General features: G+C 51.9%; 2 pseudogenes; both read left to right on the top strand.

The window, feature by feature from the left end:
- Nucleotides 1-307: 307 nt before the first annotated feature.
- On the top strand, nt 308-426 carry LOC127629397 (uncharacterized; annotated as a pseudogene).
- Nucleotides 427-7,301: 6,875 nt separating this feature from the next.
- LOC127629403 (uncharacterized) lies at nt 7,302-7,420 on the top strand (annotated as a pseudogene).
- Nucleotides 7,421-8,209: the final 789 nt, after the last annotated feature.

The following is an 8,209-nucleotide window of genomic DNA, read 5'->3' as shown; positions in this document are numbered from 1 at the left end:
TTATTATGTGTTAAGCATATAATTGTGCAGCTGAGTATGCCCTCTTTTGGCAAACCACATGGAAGCTATGACACAGGTATGCAGAAAAATGTATTGTGGACGACTCCTGTGAAATTGAATGAATAGAGAGGAGGCACTTACCTTTTCAAAAAGAGAAATAAATAAAAATAGACAATGTCTGAGAGGAAAGGGCCTGTTGTCTCTTTTTTAGAGCTGCAGTACAAGACATATTTTAATGATGGGAGAGCAGCATAAGGATGCGTGCAGTGCACTTTCTTTAAATGGCCTGCTGGTAGCTGCAGCTCTCGCTTACAGCCATACCACCCTGTGCAGGCCCGAACTCATCTGATTTCTGAAGCCAAATAGGGCTGGGCCTGGTTAGTACTTGGATGGGAGACTTACTGGGAATACCAGGTGCTGTAAGCTTTTGCTTCTCCTTGTTTGTTCTCTTACGAGAGGTTCTCTCGTATTGCGTAAGCTAGCTTACGCTACGGGAAAGATTCATCTTTTCTGAGATATTGAAGCCAAAAAATTATCCTTAATTTTTGTATCCATTGTCAACGCAGTGCGGCAGCTGCAGACCTTGAGCGGGCTAGCTAGCGAGCTCATAGGTTGCTCTGCGGCAACTGCTGCAGCCTATAGACGAGCTTGGGCGAACTCGCATCCAATGAGAGGCGTCCGCGCGCTCACTGCAACAAAGCCCGCCAAAATGGGCGTGACTAGAGTGCATATAAGCGTAGTTCGTAGGCTGGAACCCTGATTTTCATCTCTTCAGCGAAGCTCTTCGCATCTCTGAACTGGAAGCCGCATCGCCGTTCGAGGGGCATCAAGCAAGCGTGGACAGCGCTCGAAGAAGCCGGCCGTCTTCGCCACCTTCAGCCGTCCTGCGAGCTACGCCATCCGGCGACGTATCCTTTTAAAGCAAGCTAGTTCTTATGAACTTCACAAAAGAGTACGAGCGTCTTTTTAAAGATGCCTCGCTCCACTTGCGCCTCATGCCGCGCCCCTCTCAGCACCGGAGACCGCCACGTCATCTGCGCTCTCTGCCTGGGACTGGGGCATGCAGAGCTCCCCCTCGCTGAAGGCGGATGCGATCTCTGCGAGGAGCTTCCGATGTCGACCCTGCGGGCTCGACTCGAAGCGCTCAGGACCGAAGCCGCCGCGCCGCCTTCCATTCAGCCGCGCAGTAAAAATCGCCGCTCTCAAAGGCTGCCGGAACCAGTGGTAGAAGCGATTGCCTCGCCGGAGCCCCTCCCTCGAGCATCGCCTTCACCCTCCCCGCCCACTCGGGACGCACAGTTGCCGCCGAGCAGCTGCTCTGCTGCCATCTCAGACGAAGAAGCGGAGGATAAGGGCTGTTCCATCATGGCTTCGGACAGCGAGGAGTGGTCAGGCTCACACGCCTCCTGCTCGGCCCAGGAATCCAGCAGGACCCGCGGCGGAGTCGAAGGGGAACTAACGCGCCTCCTCACACAGGTTGTCGACCGCCTCGGGCTCGAGTGGTCACCGCCCCCTGAACAGGCTCCCAACAGACTCCACGCCGCACCTTTGCCCGCCCTCCGCGAGATGGCGGTCTAAGCTGGTGCTCCCGTCTAAGGCCTGCAGAACTACTTCCGCCTGTGTTGGCTGCGCCTATACCGCCGCCGGCCAAGCCGCATCTGCATTCCATGGCCGTCTTACAAACAGAGGCTGTTTCAGATCTGACTAGCCGACTTGGGAGAAGCTGAACGCACTACGCGCCGCTCTCTCTGTCCGGTCTCTTCGGTTCCGCGGTGAGTGGCATTGTTGACCGTTTCTCGAAGCCCAAGCCATGAATCTCTTTCTGCCTCGTCGCGCTAGCTCCTCTGCAGGCCGCCCACGTGACCAGCCTCCTGCATGAGCCTCTTCACAGCGCCCAGCTCAACAAGCCAGACTTCTCAGCGTCGACAGGGCGGCCGCCCTCGATCGCGCTCAGACAGCCGCCCCCCTGCGGGCCTCGGCCTAAGATTGTACTGAAACCTGAGCAACCGAAGTCCTCCTAGCGTTGTTGAGAAAACGACGGCTCAGTCCCGCCACGGCCGGACCACCGTCAAAGCTTCGCCCCCTGTCAGTCCCCTTCTCTCAGGCTACTGCAGTGGTGGATTCAGCAGCCAACAAGCCGGTGATACTACCCGTTTGCCTGCACTCAAATGCCGTTTTCACGGCGACCCAAAGAAATCTTGTAAAGAGTAAACATGCCTTATTTGTAGAAATTGTGCCCACAATCCAGTGCTCACCCCTACACACAAGCATTACACATCCCGTGTCCCTATCAGAGCACACTCACATAAGCGGTTACGACCCGCTCGAGTGTTAGAGTTAATAAACGCGCCCACGAGCCTGTGCGCGCGCCCCTCCTCTGCCCGCTCTGTCACACGGCCAGCTGTATGTAAGTCCCGTACGCCCCCTGTCAGTCCCCTTCTCTCAGGCTACTGCAGTGGTGGATTCAGCAGCCAACAAGCCGGTGATATTACCCGCTTGCCTGCACTCAAACGCCGTTTCCACGGCGACCCAAAATAACGCCTTATGTGTAGAAAATGTGCCCACGATTCAGTGCTCACCCCTACACACAAGCATTACATGTCCCGTGTCCCTATCAGAGCACACTCACATAAAGCGGTTACGACCCGCTCGAGTGTTAGGGTTAATAAACGCACCCACGAATCCGTGCGCGCCCATTCTCTGGCCGCTCTGTCACACGACCAGCCTTATGTGTAGAAAATGTGCCCACAATCTAGTGTTCAGCTCTACACACAAGCATTACACGTTCCGTGTCCCCATCAGAGCACACTCAAAAGCGGTTACGAACCACTCGAGTGTTAGAGTCAATAAATGCGCTCACGAATACGTGCGCGCGCCCATTCTCTGCCCGCTCTGTCACACGGCCAGCAAACACTTCTCTGTATGTAAGTCCCGTGCCCGTGGCTATGCTTGCGCATCACTTAACAGACGTGACTCTTTCCCCATTCACCTCAATCGGGAAGTCACTCACAGAACAGCCTGTCCATGCTGTCTGCGAGCAGTCCAGCATAAGCACAGTAAGCGCGCTCACACATTCTGTTCAGCGCGCTGTGTGCGGCAATCAGAGCGATTTGGCCATTCACCCTCTAACATTACGCTTCAAAGCGTGGGAAGATATTCCAGGGATATCCGAATGGGTGTTAAGCACAATAAAACAGGGCTATTTGCTACAGTTCGATCGCCGTCCTCCTTGCTTCAGAGCGCAGCTCGAAACTACTTTGAACACGGAAGCAGCGTGCATGCTTCGTTCAGAAATAGCAAACCTTCTGTGCAAAAGGGCCATAGAGAGAGTGCCGCCTCCCCTGAGCGAGTCGGGGTTTTACAGCCGTTATTTTCTTGTCCCCAAGAAAGACGGCGGCCTCAGACCAATATTAGATCTCAGGGTTTTGAACAAAGCGCTTGCAAAAAGACCGTTCAAAATGCTTACAACCAGCAAACTCCTCGCGCATGTGCGCCAGGGGACTGGTTTATTTCTCTCGATCTGAAAAATGCATACTTTCAGATTCAGATAAATCCCCGTCACAGGCCATTCTTGAGATTCGCCTTCGACGGCCAGGTTTATCAATACACCGTCCTTCCGTTCAGCCTGTCCTTGGCACCCCGTACTTTCACGAAGTGCATGGACGCGGCGCTCGCACCCCTGCGGAGTCAGGGTTTGCGAATTCTGAACTATTTGGACGATTGGCTGATTTTGGCGCAATCACATACGGAGCTTCTGTCTCACAGGACAGTTCTCCTCAGCCATCTGAACAGTTTGGGCCTTGCAGTCAATTGGACCAAGAGCTCACTACAGCCCAGTCAGGCAATTTCCTTCCTTGGAATAGAACTAGACTCAGTGGCAATGACGGCTCGCTTATCTACACAGCGCGCGCCGTGTGCAGCGACTAGCCGCGTCATTTCAGATGAACAGCCTCACACCTCTGAAGAAATTTCAGAGAGTGCTAGGCTACATGGCCTCAGCCGCAGCAGTACTTCAGCTGGGTTTACTGCACATGCGGCCGCTTCAGCATTGGCTAAACACCAGCGTCTCGCCGGGCTTGGGCCACAGGCCGCCAGCCCATCAAGGTGACTCAGACCTGTATTTCAGCTCTGCAGCCCTGGACAGTGGCCGAATGGTATCAGCGGGGAGTGACAATGGGAGCTGTATCTCGCCGAAAAGTCATCTCGACAGACGCGTCCAACACGGGTTGGGGCGCGGTCTGCGAGGGCTCTCCGGTTTTCGGCCTATGGTCAGTTCAGGAAAAGCTCCTTCACATAAATTGTCTGGAAATGATAGCGGTCGAGTACGCGCTCGTACGCTTTCTCCCGGTCATTCAGGGTCACCACGTCCTGGTCCGTTCGGACAACAGATCTGTGGTATCCTACCTAAACCGTCAGGGCGGTGTCAGATCCAGGAACATCTTCCATCTGACGAAACGCATACTGAGTTGGTCCCAGTGCCACCTGCGCTCGCTGAGGGCGATGCACGTGCCAGGCCACCTGAACGACGGCCCGGACAGACTGTCCATGAGACAATATTCCCCCAGGGGAATGGTCCCTGCACGCTCAAACAGTCCAGACGTTATGGCACCTATTCGGCAGAGCGGAGATAGACCTCTTTGCGTCCAAAGAGAACTCTCACTGCCCAATATTTTTCTCAAAGCGAGGACGCGCTGGCCCAGGACTGGCCCAGACGCCCGCTTTACGCCTTCCCTCCCGTCTCGCTATTGCCACAGGTAAAGCAGAGGATCAGGGAAACGCGTCACTCGGTGCTCCTCATAGCTCCGCGTTGGGAGAATCAGACATGGTTCCCGGAGCTTACGCAGCTGTCACTGACAGCGCCGTGGCCCATCCCAGTGAGAGCAGATTTCCTCTCTCAAGCTCGTGGCACAATTTGGCATCCCCACCCAGAGCGCTGGGCGCTGCATGCGTGGGTGATCAACGACTACCCGTCGCTCTGCCATAAGGAGTAATAAACACCATCATACACGCTAGAGCCCCTTCCACGAGAAGACTCTATGCGTCAAAATGGTCTGTGTTCTCAAAATGGTGCACCGACCGAGACCTGGACCCGCGGACATGTGGGGTGTCGTCGCTGCTCAGTATTTCTACAAGAGCTGCTGGATAAGGGCAGATCCCCATCCACGCTCAAAGTGTATGTGGCGGCCGTTGCGGCGTTCGCTGAACCCCTGCACGGCCAGTCATGGGGTAAAAACGAGCTGGTCATCCGCTTCCTCAGGGGAGCTAGAAGGATGAACCCCCGCGCCCCCATCGGTTCCTATCTGGGATCTTTCTATAGTTCTCGAAACTATGAAAGCCCCCCTTTCGAACCACTTCAATCCGTGGATTTGAAATACCTTTCACTCAAAACCGTTTTTCTGACTGCCCTGTCATCAGTCAAACGTGTGGGAGACCTTCACGCGCTGTCTGTCAGCGCTGCGTGTCTTGAGTTTGGACCAAGTGACTCCAAGGTCATTTTAAAGCCTAGACACGGCTATGTTCCCAAGGTGATCGGTACTCCTTTCAGAGCACAGGTCATTTCCCTATCGGCGCTGCCAGCATCCGTTAGCGAACGCGACGCCAATCTCCTTTGCCCGGTCAGAGCACTGAGATTGTATACTGCGCGCTCCGCCGCTTTCAGACGCTCTGAGCAGCTTTTCGTTTCGTTCGAGGGCGCACCAAAGGTCTCGCCGCCTCGAAACAGACACTATCTAGATGGATAGTGGACGCTATTGCTGCTGCATACGGCGTCAAAAGACCTGCCATGCCCGTTGGGCATTAGGGCTCACTCCACTAGAGGCATGGCATCCTCGTGGGCATGGTCCAGCGGAATTTCCATTCACGACATATGTGTGGCAGCGGGATGGACTTCCCCCTCCACCTTTGTCAGATTTTACAATATGGAAGTGCCCGCTCTGCAGGCAAAACTACTAGCGGTTTAATACGCTACAGCTCCCCTAGTGAGCTGCACAGATGGGACACATTCCACACAGACCGGCACCGCCGCTCTGTCGTTCCCTTCCCACTATGTGCTTATGTATTACACAATCAATGACCCGCATTCTTGCCGGCCAAATATTATTTCCCCACTCATAAGGGCTCCCACGGGTCCCCCTTAATTCCCTGGGGCTCATACAGTGGATGCTTGGCGCGACGGCGTTGACAATGGGTTCCCGTAGCGTAAGCTAGCTTACGCAATACGAGAGAACCTCTCGTAAGAGAACGTATCGGTTACCTAACGTAACCTCGGTTCTCTCTAGATGAGGGAACGAGTATTGCGTAGCCGGCCGTGCTTGCGCCACGAGCGACTTTTCGCTTCAGTCAATGAAAACCAGGGTTCCAGCCTACGAACTACGCTTATATGCACTCTAGTCACACCCATTTTGGCGGGCTTTGTTGCAGTGAGCGCGCGGACGCCTCTCATTGGATGCGAGTTCGCCCAAGCTCGTCTATAGGCTGCAGCAGTTGCCGCAGAGCAACCTATGAGCTCGCTAGCTAGCCCGCTCAAGGTCTGCAGCTGCCGCACTGCGTTGACAATGGATACAAAAATTAAGGATAATTTTTTGGCTTCAATATCTCAGAAAAGATGAATCTTTCCCGTAGCGTAAGCTAGCTTACGCAATACTCGTTCCCTCATCTAGAGAGAACCGAGGTTACGTTAGGTAACCGATACGTTTTAACTCATACACTCCCCCCTGGCTCAACTGGGATTTATTTATTATCCTTGGAAATTGGTTGTTTGATTGATTTTCTTTCATTTAGCTTTCTCTGTGGCAAAGGACAGCCTGTTCATTTATCTTGCCTCCTACAGAAAGCAGTAGAGGGTTTGTTTTTTTGCTCTTTCTTGACTGCAACATACAGAGTAGGAAAGAACAGACAAAGTGCAGTGCTTCCAAAATGTGGTGGACACATCCGAAAGAAAGCATCCTGAGGTCATTTTTTAAGTAGAGAAGAGTTTTCTTTGGCCACTGGCTTATTATTACGTGTTAAGCATATAATTGTGCAGCTGAGTATGCCCTCTTTTAGCAAACCACATGGATGCTATGATACAGGTATGCAGAAAAAGGTATTGTGGACGACTCCTGTGAAATTGAATGAATAGAGAGGAGGCACTTACCTTTTCAAAAAGAGAAATAAATAAAAATAGACAATGTCTGAGAGGAAAGGGCCTGGTGTCTCTTTTTTAGAGCTGCAGTACAAGACATATTATAATGATGGGAGAGCAGCATAAGGATGCGTGCAGTGTGCTTGCTTTAGATGGCCTGCTGGTAGCCGTAGCACTCGCTTACGACCATACCACCCTGTGCAGGCCCGAACTCGTCTGATCTTGGAAGCCAAACAGGGCTGGGCCTGGTTAGTACTTGGATGGAAGACTTCCTGGGAATACCAGGTGCTGTAAGATTTTGCTTTTCCTTGTTTGTTTTAACTCATACACTCCCCCCTGGCTCAACTGGGATTTTTATCCTTGGAAATTGGTTGTTTGATTGATTTTCTTTCATTTAGCTTTCTCTGTGGCAAAGGACAGCCTGCTCATTTATCTTGCCTCCTACAGAAAGCAGTAGAGGTTTTTTTTTTTGCTCTTTCTTGACTGCAACATACAGAGTAGGAAAGTAGAAACAAAGTGCAGTGCTTCCAAAATTTGGTGGACACATCCGAAAGAAAGCGTCCTGAGGTCATTTTTTAAGTAGAGAAGAGTTTTCTTTGGCCACTGGATTATTATTATGTGTTAAGCATATAATTGTGCAGCTGAGTATGCCCTCTTTTAGCAAACCACATGGAAGCTATGACACAGGTATGCAGAAAAAGGTATTGTGGACAACTCCTGTGAAATTGAATGAATAGAGAGGAGGCACTTACCTTTTCAAAAAGAGAAATAAATAAAAATAGACAATGTCTGAGAGGAAAGGGCCTGTTGTCTCTTTTTTAGAGCTGCAGTACAAGACATATTTTAATGATGGGAGAGCAGCGTAAGGATGCGTGCAGTGCGCTTGCTTTAAATGGCCTGCTGGTAGCTGCAGCTGTTGCTCACACCACCCTGAGCGCACCATTGAGCAAACAGGAAGTGAGTTGGCAGTTTGTGTTGAGCAGTTGGTGAGAGAGGCTCACCTTTTTTTGTTTTTTTTTTGTTAGTTTGAACAAAGTTTTTTTTGTTTTTGATTATTTAAGCTTGTTTGTTTTAGTTGTATACTCT

This window comes from Xyrauchen texanus, chromosome 35 (assembly GCF_025860055.1).
Source record: "Xyrauchen texanus isolate HMW12.3.18 chromosome 35, RBS_HiC_50CHRs, whole genome shotgun sequence".
NCBI lineage: Eukaryota > Metazoa > Chordata > Actinopteri > Cypriniformes > Catostomidae > Xyrauchen > Xyrauchen texanus.
The sequence above is the reverse complement of the archived record's forward strand: the minus strand, read 5'-3'. Positions and strand labels throughout refer to the sequence as shown.